This window comes from Perna viridis, chromosome 12 (assembly GCF_037379345.1).
Source record: "Perna viridis isolate PV_CMFRI_1.1 ecotype Kerala chromosome 12, ASM3737934v1, whole genome shotgun sequence".
In the NCBI taxonomy this organism is placed as follows: Eukaryota; Metazoa; Mollusca; class Bivalvia; order Mytilida; family Mytilidae; genus Perna; species Perna viridis.
In genome coordinates, this window is record NC_142456.1 from 15,217,473 (window position 1) to 15,235,144 (window position 17,672).

The window sequence follows — 17,672 nt, forward strand, 5'->3', positions numbered from 1 at the left end:
AGTAATAATAAAAAAAATAAAATAAAAAAAAATAAAAATAATAATTCTCATTTACAGGTCGGTCGGGTCCCTGTTTTTATTAGTATTATTTTTTATTTGTTTTGGCCTATTATTATTTTATTTTATTTTTTTTTTTTTTTTTTGCTGTCCCTCCTCGGGAGAATTATTTTTTTACCCTATGTATCTGTCGTGTCCGCTGTGTGTACTGTGTAGCAGTTTAAAGGGAAAACTGGTCTTCTATTTAATTTAATTCTCTCCCGAAAGGGAGAGTGGGCCGATCCTGGAGGTACTGCAATACCAGGCCAACCCGTGGCAAGAGTGGTGCAAGCACTCAACATCTCACCTAGGTGCAAAAATCAGTTTAATATCGAAGTACCCACATAGGGCACGTATCAGATATTAAGCTGATAAGAACAGATACTACACTTTGATCTTAGCCAAAAGGCCGAGAAGCGATGCCGATTTACAGAAAGTTCTCCTAGATGTTCATTGGAAACTTCTCTCTTGAAGAGGTTTTTTTCTCTCAATTTCTTACCCGCCAGGCAAGCTGACACGATAATTATCAAATATATATATATATTTATGCTAGATAATCCAGCAATAAGTATTACTTAATATGAAAACTATAGAACGTGGAGCATATTCAAGATATAAAGTAATTTATGCAAAAGCAAGACAATCTATATATTCTGCACAAACTACATAAAATGGATCTGCAGATCATTATTTTGTAAAGAACAGAATAAATCTGTCAAACACCAATAATCACAAAATTTCTCCGTAGAGAATCTCTCAAAATCAGCCAAAATACGTAAACGTAACTGCTGTAGGAAAAACATATATGTATCATTAGGAAGTACATGCTTCCTATCAAACTTTTTAACATTTCTCTGTAACCACACAGATTTACAATATAAACTAATTAAAAGTAACACAATGCTCTTAAACTTATTTGATGGACAATGAATGTCCCTAAACAATATATGTTTAAACTCTAACAGAATACTGCCATGAGACACAGCAAGTATCCAGTTTTTCAATAATAATAATAACTGTGAAATATGACCACACTCAAAGAACAAATGTCTTAAAGTTTCAGGTCTCCGTGCACAAAAAGTACAAGTATTAAACTTATAAATATTGTAATTAAACATCAAACTATTCGTAGGTAAAATACCATGAACAATTCTAAATATAACATCTCTAGAAAATCTGTCTATAAACTTATCAAAAACATTTTTAAACACTTGTTTAAAATTAATCTCTGGATTATGAACAACAATCCTAGGTTTATAATCTTTACAATCTAACAACTCATTGTATATACTTCTTGTAGTTATTCCCCTTAAATTCACGTCAGTACAGTTAACCTTGAACTCATTCAAAACCTTAAGACAACATAAATAAAAAACAGGTATATACTCACTATGCGGTATATTTAAAGAACCAAATGTATAATTATAGAATCGAAGATTAAATCCAATCCAATAAATGGACAGGTGAACATATTTTACCTTTCTACACTCGATAATATCACTAATATGTTTCAAGCGCAAGGCTTTTAACTTATATTCTATATCAATGACATTTAAACCGCCTTTAGATTTATCTAAATACATCGTATTTCTACTCAAAGGCTCAGCCTTACTATTCCATATAAAGCTAAAAATACATTTCTGAAATTTCTTAATATAAAACTTCGACATGTGCATAACACTGCCAATATACCATAGCTTTGAACAAGCAAATAAGTTACAAATGATAACTTTCTCAACAAGAGATAGCTTTCTACGCTTCCAACTATTCAAAACTTTTTCAAATTTAATATAAACAGGATTCCACAAATCATCCTGTGTTAACTTATTACCAATCTTAATTCCAACTATCTTTAAAACATCAACAAAATCAATACCAAAACGATGGTTTTCTTTTCTATTTTTCCAAGCCCCTAAAAATAAACCTTTAGTTTTCTGTAAGTTCAACTTACTACCACTACCTCTACCAAATAAATCAATCCAATACAAAAACTTACTTATACTTTTATCTGTAGTTAAAATACCAGTACTATCATCAGCAAAAGCTGAGATTTTACATTGTTCCGAAGAACCTGGAAGCTGAATACCTTTAATATCAATATCAAGAATAACTTTTCTAATAAACGGTTCTAAACATAGAACATACAATAACGGTGACAAACTACACCCTTGTTTTACAGATCGAGTAATTTTAACAGGTTGGGAAATAAAATTATTCACCAATACACAAGAAGACAAATCATTATATAATATCTTGATCCATTTAATAATATTTGGACCAAAGTTAAACTTTTCCAATACACTAAACAAAAAGTCATGATTAACTCGATCAAAAGCTTTCTCTTGATCTAAAGAAATAAAAGCGCATGGTAAATTTTTCTGATTCACATAATCGACAATATTACGGTGCAAATGACAATTATCTAAAATAGACCTCCCCCTAATAGCACAAGTTTGGTCTATACCAATAATACTATCCACAACCTTAGACATTCTATTACAAATAAGCTTACTTAAAATTTTCACATCAATATTCATTAGACTAATTGGTCTATAACACTTCATATCATAATGCTTACTAGTATCTTTACATATTAAAGAAATATAACTCACTTTCTGAGAATCAGACATAGTGTTCTCAGTAAATATTAAATTGTATAATTCTAATAATAACGGGCCAAAAATATCTATAAATGTCAAGTAAAACTCCTTTGTCAACCCATCAGGACCGGGCGACTTATTATTATCCATACCTTTAAGTGACACAATTATTTCATCTAATTCTAAAGGTACATCACATATATTTTTATCATCATTACTTAATACAGGTAAATCATCAATAAAGAAATCTTTTACATCATTATCTATAGGTTCAGTCGTAAACAAATTGGCATAAAAACCTTCAAACTGCTTCAAAATATCCTCACTTTTAGTATAAGAAAAATCATTATCTTTAATAACAGAAATAGTCTTCTTTTTGCCATTTAAAACTTCTTTCTCAAAAAAAATATTTACTACAGGATTCTGAACTATCTAACAGTTTGGCTTTACTTCTAATTTGACTACCTTTATAACTCTCTATATAATACAATCTTATTTCGTCTTTTAAACCTTTAATTTGTTCACAATAATTATTTGGATACTTAGATTCTAAATTACATAAATTAAAATATCTACGCTCTAAAGCTCTAATAACACTATATTTCACTTTATTTTTCTTTTTACAATAATCAACACAAAATTCTTTAATGTTAACTTTAAAATGATCCCATATATTCACATCATCTATAATTAAACCGTCAATGAACTCTAAAAACCATGTCCGAAAACTAGTACAAAACGCTTTATCACTCAGGACACTATTATTGAGTTTCCAATACCCATGACCTTTCTTGACCTCATTATTATTAACAATCGTCAAGAGTACACAATCATGATCAGAAAATGAAAAAGGTAAATTTTCACAATGTTTAATAAAGGGTTTTAAATCCCTCGATAAATAAATACGATCTAAACGACAAGAAATATCAGAACTTCTCCAAGTTACATTAGTACGGTTAGGATTTAAAGTTCTATACAAATCAATTAGGTCAAAATCACGTATAATACAACTTAATTCAACGTTACCTATAGAGCCTCGCTCTGGATTACCACCTATCTTATCTAACTTATTATCTATGATACAGTTAAAGTCACCAGAGAAGATTTTAACATTTTGCGTTAATATAAAGGGATAAATATAATCAAAAAAGTCTTTACGCTCGCACCCATCATTCGGAGCATATACATTAAAAAGTCTATAAGAAATACCATCAATCTTCACATCAATGAATTGAAATCTACCGTCTAAATCTCTATGATATTTAACAATAACAAAATTAATAGAATGTGAAATAAAAATAGCAGTACCTCTACTTCTATTAGAACCGAAGTTCCAAAAGCATCTGTAGAAGTCAAAATAATTATCTAGAGATTTACTAATATCTGAATTCGAAACATGCGTTTCTTGTAAAAAAAGAATATCAATACAATTATGCATACAAAAATCACGTAAAGCATACTGACATTTGATATCTAACATGCCATTAATATTCAAAGTGGCAACTTTGATTATATTTTCTTTTTCAGCCATCATAATAGACAAAGAAAAAGATATAAATTATTAGAAGACTTAATTAAAGGTAAGTCGCTAATTACAGGTAAGATTTTACAGGTAAGATAAATCAAGGTAAATTTATCGGAAAAATTTAAATGCCTAGATAATGGAAGTTTGGCAATGACAATTCCATAAAGAACAATGCATATGCAAACAAACAATAGAATAAAATACCTTAGTAGTAAAGGTGTAAAGAACAAATTACAATCAATTATACAAATGCACAAAGCTTTAAGTATAATGACAAAATAAGTAGGTAGAGTGAGTAGATTTTGGTAATAGAATTTGAACAATAGAAAACAATAGAAATAAACTCCAAAGCGAGTATTTAAAGGTCTAAATCTGGAATGAACATAAATGAGTAGAAAATCATTAATAAGATAGAGAAAAATATACTTTAGAAAACCTTTATAAATGGAAAAAATATAAAAGGAAATCGAGAAAAAACACATACAAATACGCCATACGGCTAAAAAATCCGTGGACAGAAGGGCAGTAGTATCCGGGGCCACAAAAACGCCATCATAGTCCGTTAAGTAATCCATATTTAAGACAAAATACACAAAAACAAAATAAAAGTTATAAAACAGTAGGTGATTCATCCAGGAACATACCAATACGGGAGTCTTTGACATCTAGATCTTCCTCTGTTGTCAAACTTCCTTTCCTCTTTCGACCATGCTTTACTGTCTTCCACACCTCATCGGAAATTGGGGAGGAGGAACTCTCTTGCCGCACTTGGCCTGCAAGAGAGTCTGTAATCTGGACTATTTCCATAGTCGGACTCTGCCGCACTTGGCCTGCAGAGCCGACCCCATCTAAATCGCTCTGCCGCACTTGGCCTGCAGAGGATTCTGCCCCCTCCTGCCGCACTTGGCCTGCAGGAGGGTCCACTCTAGAGGCTGCGTCAGCATAAGTTTTAACAGTTGTAGTCTTCTCCTTCTTAGGGCACTTGGCTCTACTATGTCCAACTTCATTGCATCGTAGACACAAACTAGGTCTCCCTACAACGGTAAACAAGACCTTTTTCCCATTAATACTTTCAGTATATGGAACAGTTGCTACCAAATGTTCAGTTGACACAATTTCAACATTTATAACGCCAGTTTGTATGGATAGTCCACTCTCTAACAGCTGAGAGTCATATTCGAATTTTCGAATGGTCCCGAAACGTTCGAGATATGATTCGACTGGATCAGATGCATAATGCATCGGATACCAGTGAACTCGCATTCTAATAATCCTACGGTCTAGCCGATCAAAAATAAATTCGGCACCTCCACGGTTATCTTTCCTTCCCTCACTGGTACAAAAAACATCTACCAAATCATGTGAGGAAAACGTCACATACCAGTCTCTGGACGAATCCGAGCACTTGTACACGGCGACAACTGACTCTAAAATGCTCAACTCCTCAAAATTTTCTTTAAGGATTTTTATTAAACCGTCACGGTTAGAAATATTCACATTATTAACTTTAACTTTAAGAGTACGCCTCGCAATATCGGGTCGTAAAGCCATGACTTTTACACATAAATATTACATTCAAACAAATGAAAAATTATGTGAAAAGCTCGCTACTTTGACTATAATGCATAGATCATAGCCAAAAGGCCGAGAAGCGATGCCGAGTTACAGAAAGTTCTCGTAGATGTTCATTGGAAACTTCTCTCTTGAAGAGGTTTTTTTCTCTCAATTTCTGTGCAAAATTTCCAACCGTTTTCCCTTCAAACCTGTACTTAGCGGCACTGGACTGTCTGGTGTCATTTATGCTTCATTGTCGATTTCGTCGAAAGTCGGTAAGTCTGCTGAAATTTGTAAAAGGGAAAGTTTTGCTATCACACATATAGGCAATGCTAGAAAAGGAGAGACAACGTTTGACATACGTATTCGACATTGCATTTAAATCAAGGTGTCGCTATAACGTACTGTAATCGTCGATTTTTCTGTCACTCGGCTATTTAAATATGACGGAAGAAAAAGTGTACGAGCATGGAGGCAATCTCGGCGGCTCTGTCGAAAACCGTCCGTAAAGGTCCTCGTTTGCATGCAGTGTCCAGCTCTGACCAGGGTGCCGGGTTCTGTGATTTTTTTTTCCTGCTGTTTCAATGCATTTCGCATCCAAGAAAAAACAAAACATATCAAAAACATATTCCGACCTCGCAATTAGCAATTACAATTCAAGTTAAGTTAAGTTACATTTAATATGATACTTTCAAATTTTTTCAAGCCCCCGACCGGGACTCGAACCCAACACCTCCGGCATGCTGGCTCAGCGTCTTTACCGCTGGGCTACGGATGCTAGATGAAGAATGTGCCTTAAAACTTCGTGTCAATCCTGCGTCTCAATTTTTGTCAAAAGAAAAAAAAACAAAACAAAACAAAGGCGTTCAAAGGGAAATAACTGGAATAATAGGAAACGCTTACAGTGTCACCATTACATATTGATTTCAGACAATATTCATAAGAAAGTCGTGTCACACAATAAAGAAAATCGTGCTCCACGTGCAAAACGTGTTTAGCATGTCACGGACGGCCTAGGTCTCGATCCTCACAAAATTACCGGCCTAATATCAGGGGAAATGGCATGAGCTTTGTTTACTTACATTTCTAGCAGCGGGCGACGTCCCATGTGTACTCTCGTCGATAGGGGAAATTGCGAAACAATAAGTAAGGGGACATAACGTCGTCTTGCACTTCCGTACGTCTGCACTGTTATCTATTGGTCTCGTCCGTCTGTGAATAAAGAAAAGCTGCACAAAATATAAAAGATGTGCCAGTTTAATTTTTTTACTTCTTTTTTTCTTTTTCTTTTTTTTTTCTTTTTTTTTTTTTTTTTTTTTTTTTGGGGGGGGGGGGTAGCAAATAAAAAATAATAAATAAATAAAATAGTAATAAAAAAAGTAATAATAAAAAAAATAAAATAAAAAAAAATAAAAATAATAATTCTCATTTACAGGTCGGTCGGGTCCCTGTTTTTATTAGTATTATTTTTTATTTGTTTTGGCCTATTATTATTTTATTTTATTTTTTTTTTTTTTTTTTGCTGTCCCTCCTCGGGAGAATTATTTTTTTACCCTATGTATCTGTCGTGTCCGCTGTGTGTACTGTGTAGCAGTTTAAAGGGAAAACTGGTCTTCTATTTAATTTAATTCTCTCCCGAAAGGGAGAGTGGGCCGATCCTGGAGGTACTGCAATACCAGGCCAACCCGTGGCAAGAGTGGTGCAAGCACTCAACATCTCACCTAGGTGCAAAAATCAGTTTAATATCGAAGTACCCACATAGGGCACGTATCAGATATTAAGCTGATAAGAACAGATACTACACTTTGATCTTAGCCAAAAGGCCGAGAAGCGATGCCGAGTTACAGAAAGTTCTCGTAGATGTTCATTGGAAACTTCTCTCTTGAAGAGGTTTTTTTCTCTCAATTTCTGTGCAAAATTTCCAACCGTTTTCCCTTCAAACCTGTACTTAGCGGCACTGGACTGTCTGGTGTCATTTATGCTTCATTGTCGATTTCGTCGAAAGTCGGTAAGTCTGCTGAAATTTGTAAAAGGGAAAGTTTTGCTATCACACATATAGGCAATGCTAGAAAAGGAGAGACAACGTTTGACATACGTATTCGACATTGCATTTAAATCAAGGTGTCGCTATAACGTACTGTAATCGTCGATTTTTCTGTCACTCGGCTATTTAAATATGACGGAAGAAAAAGTGTACGAGCATGGAGGCAATCTCGGCGGCTCTGTCGAAAACCGTCCGTAAAGGTCCTCGTTTGCATGCAGTGTCCAGCTCTGACCAGGGTGCCGGGTTCTGTGATTTTTTTTTCCTGCTGTTTCAATGCATTTCGCATCCAAGAAAAAACAAAACATATCAAAAACATATTCCGACCTCGCAATTAGCAATTACAATTCAAGTTAAGTTAAGTTACATTTAATATGATACTTTCAAATTTTTTCAAGCCCCCGACCGGGACTCGAACCCAACACCTCCGGCATGCTGGCTCAGCGTCTTTACCGCTGGGCTACGGATGCTAGATGAAGAATGTGCCTTAAAACTTCGTGTCAATCCTGCGTCTCAATTTTTGTCAAAAGAAAAAAAAACAAAACAAAACAAAGGCGTTCAAAGGGAAATAACTGGAATAATAGGAAACGCTTACAGTGTCACCATTACATATTGATTTCAGACAATATTCATAAGAAAGTCGTGTCACACAATAAAGAAAATCGTGCTCCACGTGCAAAACGTGTTTAGCATGTCACGGACGGCCTAGGTCTCGATCCTCACAAAATTACCGGCCTAATATCAGGGGAAATGGCATGAGCTTTGTTTACTTACATTTCTAGCAGCGGGCGACGTCCCATGTGTACTCTCGTCGATAGGGGAAATTGCGAAACAATAAGTAAGGGGACATAACGTCGTCTTGCACTTCCGTACGTCTGCACTGTTATCTATTGGTCTCGTCCGTCTGTGAATAAAGAAAAGCTGCACAAAATATAAAAGATGTGCCAGTTTAATTTTTTTACTTCTTTTTTTCTTTTTCTTTTTTTTTTCTTTTTTTTTTTTTTTTTTTTTTTGGGGGGGGGGGGTTGCAAATGTAAAATAATAAATAAATAAAATAGTAATAAAAAAAGTAATAATAAAAAAAATAAAATAAAAAAAAATAAAAATAATAATTCTCATTTACAGGTCGGTCGGGTCCCTGTTTTTATTAGTATTATTTTTTATTTGTTTTGGCCTATTATTATTTTATTTTATTTTTTTTTTTTTTTTTTGCTGTCCCTCCTCGGGAGAATTATTTTTTTACCCTATGTATCTGTCGTGTCCGCTGTGTGTACTGTGTAGCAGTTTAAAGGGAAAACTGGTCTTCTATTTAATTTAATTCTCTCCCGAAAGGGAGAGTGGGCCGATCCTGGAGGTACTGCAATACCAGGCCAACCCGTGGCAAGAGTGGTGCAAGCACTCAACATCTCACCTAGGTGCAAAAATCAGTTTAATATCGAAGTACCCACATAGGGCACGTATCAGATATTAAGCTGATAAGAACAGATACTACACTTTGATCTTAGCCAAAAGGCCGAGAAGCGATGCCGAGTTACAGAAAGTTCTCGTAGATGTTCATTGGAAACTTCTCTCTTGAAGAGGTTTTTTTCTCTCAATTTCTGTGCAAAATTTCCAACCGTTTTCCCTTCAAACCTGTACTTAGCGGCACTGGACTGTCTGGTGTCATTTATGCTTCATTGTCGATTTCGTCGAAAGTCGGTAAGTCTGCTGAAATTTGTAAAAGGGAAAGTTTTGCTATCACACATATAGGCAATGCTAGAAAAGGAGAGACAACGTTTGACATACGTATTCGACATTGCATTTAAATCAAGGTGTCGCTATAACGTACTGTAATCGTCGATTTTTCTGTCACTCGGCTATTTAAATATGACGGAAGAAAAAGTGTACGAGCATGGAGGCAATCTCGGCGGCTCTGTCGAAAACCGTCCGTAAAGGTCCTCGTTTGCATGCAGTGTCCAGCTCTGACCAGGGTGCCGGGTTCTGTGATTTTTTTTTCCTGCTGTTTCAATGCATTTCGCATCCAAGAAAAAACAAAACATATCAAAAACATATTCCGACCTCGCAATTAGCAATTACAATTCAAGTTAAGTTAAGTTACATTTAATATGATACTTTCAAATTTTTTCAAGCCCCCGACCGGGACTCGAACCCAACACCTCCGGCATGCTGGCTCAGCGTCTTTACCGCTGGGCTACGGATGCTAGATGAAGAATGTGCCTTAAAACTTCGTGTCAATCCTGCGTCTCAATTTTTGTCAAAAGAAAAAAAAACAAAACAAAACAAAGGCGTTCAAAGGGAAATAACTGGAATAATAGGAAACGCTTACAGTGTCACCATTACATATTGATTTCAGACAATATTCATAAGAAAGTCGTGTCACACAATAAAGAAAATCGTGCTCCACGTGCAAAACGTGTTTAGCATGTCACGGACGGCCTAGGTCTCGATCCTCACAAAATTACCGGCCTAATATCAGGGGAAATGGCATGAGCTTTGTTTACTTACATTTCTAGCAGCGGGCGACGTCCCATGTGTACTCTCGTCGATAGGGGAAATTGCGAAACAATAAGTAAGGGGACATAACGTCGTCTTGCACTTCCGTACGTCTGCACTGTTATCTATTGGTCTCGTCCGTCTGTGAATAAAGAAAAGCTGCACAAAATATAAAAGATGTGCCAGTTTAATTTTTTTACTTCTTTTTTTCTTTTTCTTTTTTTTTTCTTTTTTTTTTTTTTTTTTTTTTTGGGGGGGGGGGGGGTGGCAAATCTAAAATAATAAATAAATAAAATAGTAATAAAAAAAAGTAATAATAAAAAAAATAAAATAAAAAAAAATAAAAATAATAATTCTCATTTACAGGTCGGTCGGGTCCCTGTTTTTATTAGTATTATTTTTTATTTGTTTTGGCCTATTATTATTTTATTTTATTTTTTTTTTTTTTTTTTGCTGTCCCTCCTCGGGAGAATTATTTTTTTACCCTATGTATCTGTCGTGTCCGCTGTGTGTACTGTGTAGCAGTTTAAAGGGAAAACTGGTCTTCTATTTAATTTAATTCTCTCCCGAAAGGGAGAGTGGGCCGATCCTGGAGGTACTGCAATACCAGGCCAACCCGTGGCAAGAGTGGTGCAAGCACTCAACATCTCACCTAGGTGCAAAAATCAGTTTAATATCGAAGTACCCACATAGGGCACGTATCAGATATTAAGCTGATAAGAACAGATACTACACTTTGATCTTAGCCAAAAGGCCGAGAAGCGATGCCGAGTTACAGAAAGTTCTCGTAGATGTTCATTGGAAACTTCTCTCTTGAAGAGGTTTTTTTCTCTCAATTTCTGTGCAAAATTTCCAACCGTTTTCCCTTCAAACCTGTACTTAGCGGCACTGGACTGTCTGGTGTCATTTATGCTTCATTGTCGATTTCGTCGAAAGTCGGTAAGTCTGCTGAAATTTGTAAAAGGGAAAGTTTTGCTATCACACATATAGGCAATGCTAGAAAAGGAGAGACAACGTTTGACATACGTATTCGACATTGCATTTAAATCAAGGTGTCGCTATAACGTACTGTAATCGTCGATTTTTCTGTCACTCGGCTATTTAAATATGACGGAAGAAAAAGTGTACGAGCATGGAGGCAATCTCGGCGGCTCTGTCGAAAACCGTCCGTAAAGGTCCTCGTTTGCATGCAGTGTCCAGCTCTGACCAGGGTGCCGGGTTCTGTGATTTTTTTTTCCTGCTGTTTCAATGCATTTCGCATCCAAGAAAAAACAAAACATATCAAAAACATATTCCGACCTCGCAATTAGCAATTACAATTCAAGTTAAGTTAAGTTACATTTAATATGATACTTTCAAATTTTTTCAAGCCCCCGACCGGGACTCGAACCCAACACCTCCGGCATGCTGGCTCAGCGTCTTTACCGCTGGGCTACGGATGCTAGATGAAGAATGTGCCTTAAAACTTCGTGTCAATCCTGCGTCTCAATTTTTGTCAAAAGAAAAAAAAACAAAACAAAACAAAGGCGTTCAAAGGGAAATAACTGGAATAATAGGAAACGCTTACAGTGTCACCATTACATATTGATTTCAGACAATATTCATAAGAAAGTCGTGTCACACAATAAAGAAAATCGTGCTCCACGTGCAAAACGTGTTTAGCATGTCACGGACGGCCTAGGTCTCGATCCTCACAAAATTACCGGCCTAATATCAGGGGAAATGGCATGAGCTTTGTTTACTTACATTTCTAGCAGCGGGCGACGTCCCATGTGTACTCTCGTCGATAGGGGAAATTGCGAAACAATAAGTAAGGGGACATAACGTCGTCTTGCACTTCCGTACGTCTGCACTGTTATCTATTGGTCTCGTCCGTCTGTGAATAAAGAAAAGCTGCACAAAATATAAAAGATGTGCCAGTTTAATTTTTTTACTTCTTTTTTTCTTTTTCTTTTTTTTTTCTTTTTTTTTTTTTTTTTTTTTTTTGGGGGGGGGGGGGTAGCAAATCTAAAATAATAAATAAATAAAATAGTAATAAAAAAAGTAATAATAAAAAAAATAAAATAAAAAAAAATAAAAATAATAATTCTCATTTACAGGTCGGTCGGGTCCCTGTTTTTATTAGTATTATTTTTTATTTGTTTTGGCCTATTATTATTTTATTTTATTTTTTTTTTTTTTTTTTGCTGTCCCTCCTCGGGAGAATTATTTTTTTACCCTATGTATCTGTCGTGTCCGCTGTGTGTACTGTGTAGCAGTTTAAAGGGAAAACTGGTCTTCTATTTAATTTAATTCTCTCCCGAAAGGGAGAGTGGGCCGATCCTGGAGGTACTGCAATACCAGGCCAACCCGTGGCAAGAGTGGTGCAAGCACTCAACATCTCACCTAGGTGCAAAAATCAGTTTAATATCGAAGTACCCACATAGGGCACGTATCAGATATTAAGCTGATAAGAACAGATACTACACTTTGATCTTAGCCAAAAGGCCGAGAAGCGATGCCGAGTTACAGAAAGTTCTCGTAGATGTTCATTGGAAACTTCTCTCTTGAAGAGGTTTTTTTCTCTCAATTTCTGTGCAAAATTTCCAACCGTTTTCCCTTCAAACCTGTACTTAGCGGCACTTGACTGTCTGGTGTCATTTATGCTTCATTGTCGATTTCGTCGAAAGTCGGTAAGTCTGCTGAAATTTGTAAAAGGGAAAGTTTTGCTATCACACATATAGGCAATGCTAGAAAAGGAGAGACAACGTTTGACATACGTATTCGACATTGCATTTAAATCAAGGTGTCGCTATAACGTACTGTAATCGTCGATTTTTCTGTCACTCGGCTATTTAAATATGACGGAAGAAAAAGTGTACGAGCATGGAGGCAATCTCGGCGGCTCTGTCGAAAACCGTCCGTAAAGGTCCTCGTTTGCATGCAGTGTCCAGCTCTGACCAGGGTGCCGGGTTCTGTGATTTTTTTTTCCTGCTGTTTCAATGCATTTCGCATCCAAGAAAAAACAAAACATATCAAAAACATATTCCGACCTCGCAATTAGCAATTACAATTCAAGTTAAGTTAAGTTACATTTAATATGATACTTTCAAATTTTTTCAAGCCCCCGACCGGGACTCGAACCCAACACCTCCGGCATGCTGGCTCAGCGTCTTTACCGCTGGGCTACGGATGCTAGATGAAGAATGTGCCTTAAAACTTCGTGTCAATCCTGCGTCTCAATTTTTGTCAAAAGAAAAAAAAACAAAACAAAACAAAGGCGTTCAAAGGGAAATAACTGGAATAATAGGAAACGCTTACAGTGTCACCATTACATATTGATTTCAGACAATATTCATAAGAAAGTCGTGTCACACAATAAAGAAAATCGTGCTCCACGTGCAAAACGTGTTTAGCATGTCACGGACGGCCTAGGTCTCGATCCTCACAAAATTACCGGCCTAATATCAGGGGAAATGGCATGAGCTTTGTTTACTTACATTTCTAGCAGCGGGCGACGTCCCATGTGTACTCTCGTCGATAGGGGAAATTGCGAAACAATAAGTAAGGGGACATAACGTCGTCTTGCACTTCCGTACGTCTGCACTGTTATCTATTGGTCTCGTCCGTCTGTGAATAAAGAAAAGCTGCACAAAATATAAAAGATGTGCCAGTTTAATTTTTTTACTTCTTTTTTTCTTTTTCTTTTTTTTTTCTTTTTTTTTTTTTTTTTTTTTTGGGGGGGGGGGGGGGAAAATAAAAAATAATAAATAAATAAAATAGTAATAAAAAAAGTAATAATAAAAAAAATAAAATAAAAAAAAATAAAAATAATAATTCTCATTTACAGGTCGGTCGGGTCCCTGTTTTTATTAGTATTATTTTTTATTTGTTTTGGCCTATTATTATTTTATTTTATTTTTTTTTTTTTTTTTTTGCTGTCCCTCCTCGGGAGAATTATTTTTTTACCCTATGTATCTGTCGTGTCCGCTGTGTGTACTGTGTAGCAGTTTAAAGGGAAAACTGGTCTTCTATTTAATTTAATTCTCTCCCGAAAGGGAGAGTGGGCCGATCCTGGAGGTACTGCAATACCAGGCCAACCCGTGGCAAGAGTGGTGCAAGCACTCAACATCTCACCTAGGTGCAAAAATCAGTTTAATATCGAAGTACCCACATAGGGCACGTATCAGATATTAAGCTGATAAGAACAGATACTACACTTTGATCTTAGCCAAAAGGCCGAGAAGCGATGCCGAGGTACAGAAAGTTCTCGTAGATGTTCATTGGAAACTTCTCTCTTGAAGAGGTTTTTTTCTCTCAATTTCTGTGCAAAATTTCCAACCGTTTTCCCTTCAAACCTGTACTTAGCGGCACTGGACTGTCTGGTGTCATTTATGCTTCATTGTCGATTTCGTCGAAAGTCGGTAAGTCTGCTGAAATTTGTAAAAGGGAAAGTTTTGCTATCACACATATAGGCAATGCTAGAAAAGGAGAGACAACGTTTGACATACGTATTCGACATTGCATTTAAATCAAGGTGTCGCTATAACGTACTGTAATCGTCGATTTTTCTGTCACTCGGCTATTTAAATATGACGGAAGAAAAAGTGTACGAGCATGGAGGCAATCTCGGCGGCTCTGTCGAAAACCGTCCGTAAAGGTCCTCGTTTGCATGCAGTGTCCAGCTCTGACCAGGGTGCCGGGTTCTGTGATTTTTTTTTCCTGCTGTTTCAATGCATTTCGCATCCAAGAAAAAACAAAACATATCAAAAACATATTCCGACCTCGCAATTAGCAATTACAATTCAAGTTAAGTTAAGTTACATTTAATATGATACTTTCAAATTTTTTCAAGCCCCCGACCGGGACTCGAACCCAACACCTCCGGCATGCTGGCTCAGCGTCTTTACCGCTGGGCTACGGATGCTAGATGAAGAATGTGCCTTAAAACTTCGTGTCAATCCTGCGTCTCAATTTTTGTCAAAAGAAAAAAAAACAAAACAAAACAAAGGCGTTCAAAGGGAAATAACTGGAATAATAGGAAACGCTTACAGTGTCACCATTACATATTGATTTCAGACAATATTCATAAGAAAGTCGTGTCACACAATAAAGAAAATCGTGCTCCACGTGCAAAACGTGTTTAGCATGTCACGGACGGCCTAGGTCTCGATCCTCACAAAATTACCGGCCTAATATCAGGGGAAATGGCATGAGCTTTGTTTACTTACATTTCTAGCAGCGGGCGACGTCCCATGTGTACTCTCGTCGATAGGGGAAATTGCGAAACAATAAGTAAGGGGACATAACGTCGTCTTGCACTTCCGTACGTCTGCACTGTTATCTATTGGTCTCGTCCGTCTGTGAATAAAGAAAAGCTGCACAAAATATAAAAGATGTGCCAGTTTAATTTTTTTACTTCTTTTTTTCTTTTTCTTTTTTTTTTCTTTTTTTTTTTTTTTTTTTTTTTGGGGGGGGGGGGGGGTAGCAAATCTAAAATAATAAATAAATAAAATAGTAATAAAAAAAAGTAATAATAAAAAAAATAAAATAAAAAAAAATAAAAATAATAATTCTCATTTACAGGTCGGTCGGGTCCCTGTTTTTATTAGTATTATTTTTTATTTGTTTTGGCCTATTATTATTTTATTTTATTTTTTTTTTTTTTTTTTGCTGTCCCTCCTCGGGAGAATTATTTTTTTACCCTATGTATCTGTCGTGTCCGCTGTGTGTACTGTGTAGCAGTTTAAAGGGAAAACTGGTCTTCTATTTAATTTAATTCTCTCCCGAAAGGGAGAGTGGGCCGATCCTGGAGGTACTGCAATACCAGGCCAACCCGTGGCAAGAGTGGTGCAAGCACTCAACATCTCACCTAGGTGCAAAAATCAGTTTAATATCGAAGTACCCACATAGGGCACGTATCAGATATTAAGCTGATAAGAACAGATACTACACTTTGATCTTAGCCAAAAGGCCGAGAAGCGATGCCGAGTTACAGAAAGTTCTCGTAGATGTTCATTGGAAACTTCTCTCTTGAAGAGGTTTTTTTCTCTCAATTTCTGTGCAAAATTTCCAACCGTTTTCCCTTCAAACCTGTACTTAGCGGCACTGGACTGTCTGGTGTCATTTATGCTTCATTGTCGATTTCGTCGAAAGTCGGTAAGTCTGCTGAAATTTGTAAAAGGGAAAGTTTTGCTATCACACATATAGGCAATGCTAGAAAAGGAGAGACAACGTTTGACATACGTATTCGACATTGCATTTAAATCAAGGTGTCGCTATAACGTACTGTAATCGTCGATTTTTCTGTCACTCGGCTATTTAAATATGACGGAAGAAAAAGTGTACGAGCATGGAGGCAATCTCGGCGGCTCTGTCGAAAACCGTCCGTAAAGGTCCTCGTTTGCATGCAGTGTCCAGCTCTGACCAGGGTGCCGGGTTCTGTGATTTTTTTTTCCTGCTGTTTCAATGCATTTCGCATCCAAGAAAAAACAAAACATATCAAAAACATATTCCGACCTCGCAATTAGCAATTACAATTCAAGTTAAGTTAAGTTACATTTAATATGATACTTTCAAATTTTTTCAAGCCCCCGACCGGGACTCGAACCCAACACCTCCGGCATGCTGGCTCAGCGTCTTTACCGCTGGGCTACGGATGCTAGATGAAGAATGTGCCTTAAAACTTCGTGTCAATCCTGCGTCTCAATTTTTGTCAAAAGAAAAAAAAACAAAACAAAACAAAGGCGTTCAAAGGGAAATAACTGGAATAATAGGAAACGCTTACAGTGTCACCATTACATATTGATTTCAGACAATATTCATAAGAAAGTCGTGTCACACAATAAAGAAAATCGTGCTCCACGTGCAAAACGTGTTTAGCATGTCACGGACGGCCTAGGTCTCGATCCTCACAAAATTACCGGCCTAATATCAGGGGAAATGGCATGAGCTTTGTTTACTTACATTTCTAGCAGCGGGCGACGTCCATGTGTACTCTCGTCGATAGGGGAAATTGCGAAACAATAAGTAAGGGGACATAACGTCGTCTTGCACTTCCGTACGTCTGCACTGTTATCTATTGGTCTCGTCCGTCTGTGAATAAAGAAAAGCTGCACAAAATATAAAAGATGTGCCAGTTTAATTTTTTTACTTCTTTTTTTCTTTTTCTTTTTTTTTTCTTTTTTTTTTTTTTTTTTTTTTGGGGGGGGGGGGTAGCAAATCTAAAATAATAAATAAATAAAATAGTAATAAAAAAGTAATAATAAAAAAAATAAAATAAAAAAAAATAAAAATAATAATTCTCATTTACAGGTCGGTCGGGTCCCTGTTTTTATTAGTATTATTTTTTATTTGTTTTGGCCTATTATTATTTTATTTTATTTTTTTTTTTTTTTTTTTTGCTGTCCCTCCTCGGGAGAATTATTTTTTTACCCTATGTATC

General features: G+C 36.2%; 7 non-coding genes across 7 annotated transcripts; all 7 read right to left on the minus strand.

Annotated features, from left to right (window-relative positions):
• Positions 1–264: 264 nt before the first annotated feature.
• LOC148601378 (U2 spliceosomal RNA) lies at positions 265–457 on the minus strand. The gene has a single exon (XR_015917480.1). It is a non-coding gene; the product is annotated as a U2 spliceosomal RNA (small nuclear RNA).
• Positions 458–7,357: 6,900 nt separating this feature from the next.
• Positions 7,358–7,550, minus strand: LOC148601379 (U2 spliceosomal RNA). The gene has a single exon (XR_015917481.1). It is a non-coding gene; the product is annotated as a U2 spliceosomal RNA (small nuclear RNA).
• Positions 7,551–9,088: 1,538 nt separating this feature from the next.
• On the minus strand, positions 9,089–9,281 carry LOC148601380 (U2 spliceosomal RNA). The gene has a single exon (XR_015917482.1). It is a non-coding gene; the product is annotated as a U2 spliceosomal RNA (small nuclear RNA).
• Positions 9,282–10,822: 1,541 nt separating this feature from the next.
• LOC148601381 (U2 spliceosomal RNA) lies at positions 10,823–11,015 on the minus strand. The gene has a single exon (XR_015917483.1). It is a non-coding gene; the product is annotated as a U2 spliceosomal RNA (small nuclear RNA).
• A 1,540-nt stretch (positions 11,016–12,555) lies between these two features.
• On the minus strand, positions 12,556–12,748 carry LOC148601382 (U2 spliceosomal RNA). Its single transcript, XR_015917484.1, has one exon. It is a non-coding gene; the product is annotated as a U2 spliceosomal RNA (small nuclear RNA).
• A 1,538-nt stretch (positions 12,749–14,286) lies between these two features.
• LOC148601383 (U2 spliceosomal RNA) lies at positions 14,287–14,479 on the minus strand. Its single transcript, XR_015917485.1, has one exon. It is a non-coding gene; the product is annotated as a U2 spliceosomal RNA (small nuclear RNA).
• A 1,542-nt stretch (positions 14,480–16,021) lies between these two features.
• LOC148601384 (U2 spliceosomal RNA) lies at positions 16,022–16,214 on the minus strand. Its single transcript, XR_015917486.1, has one exon. It is a non-coding gene; the product is annotated as a U2 spliceosomal RNA (small nuclear RNA).
• Positions 16,215–17,672: the final 1,458 nt, after the last annotated feature.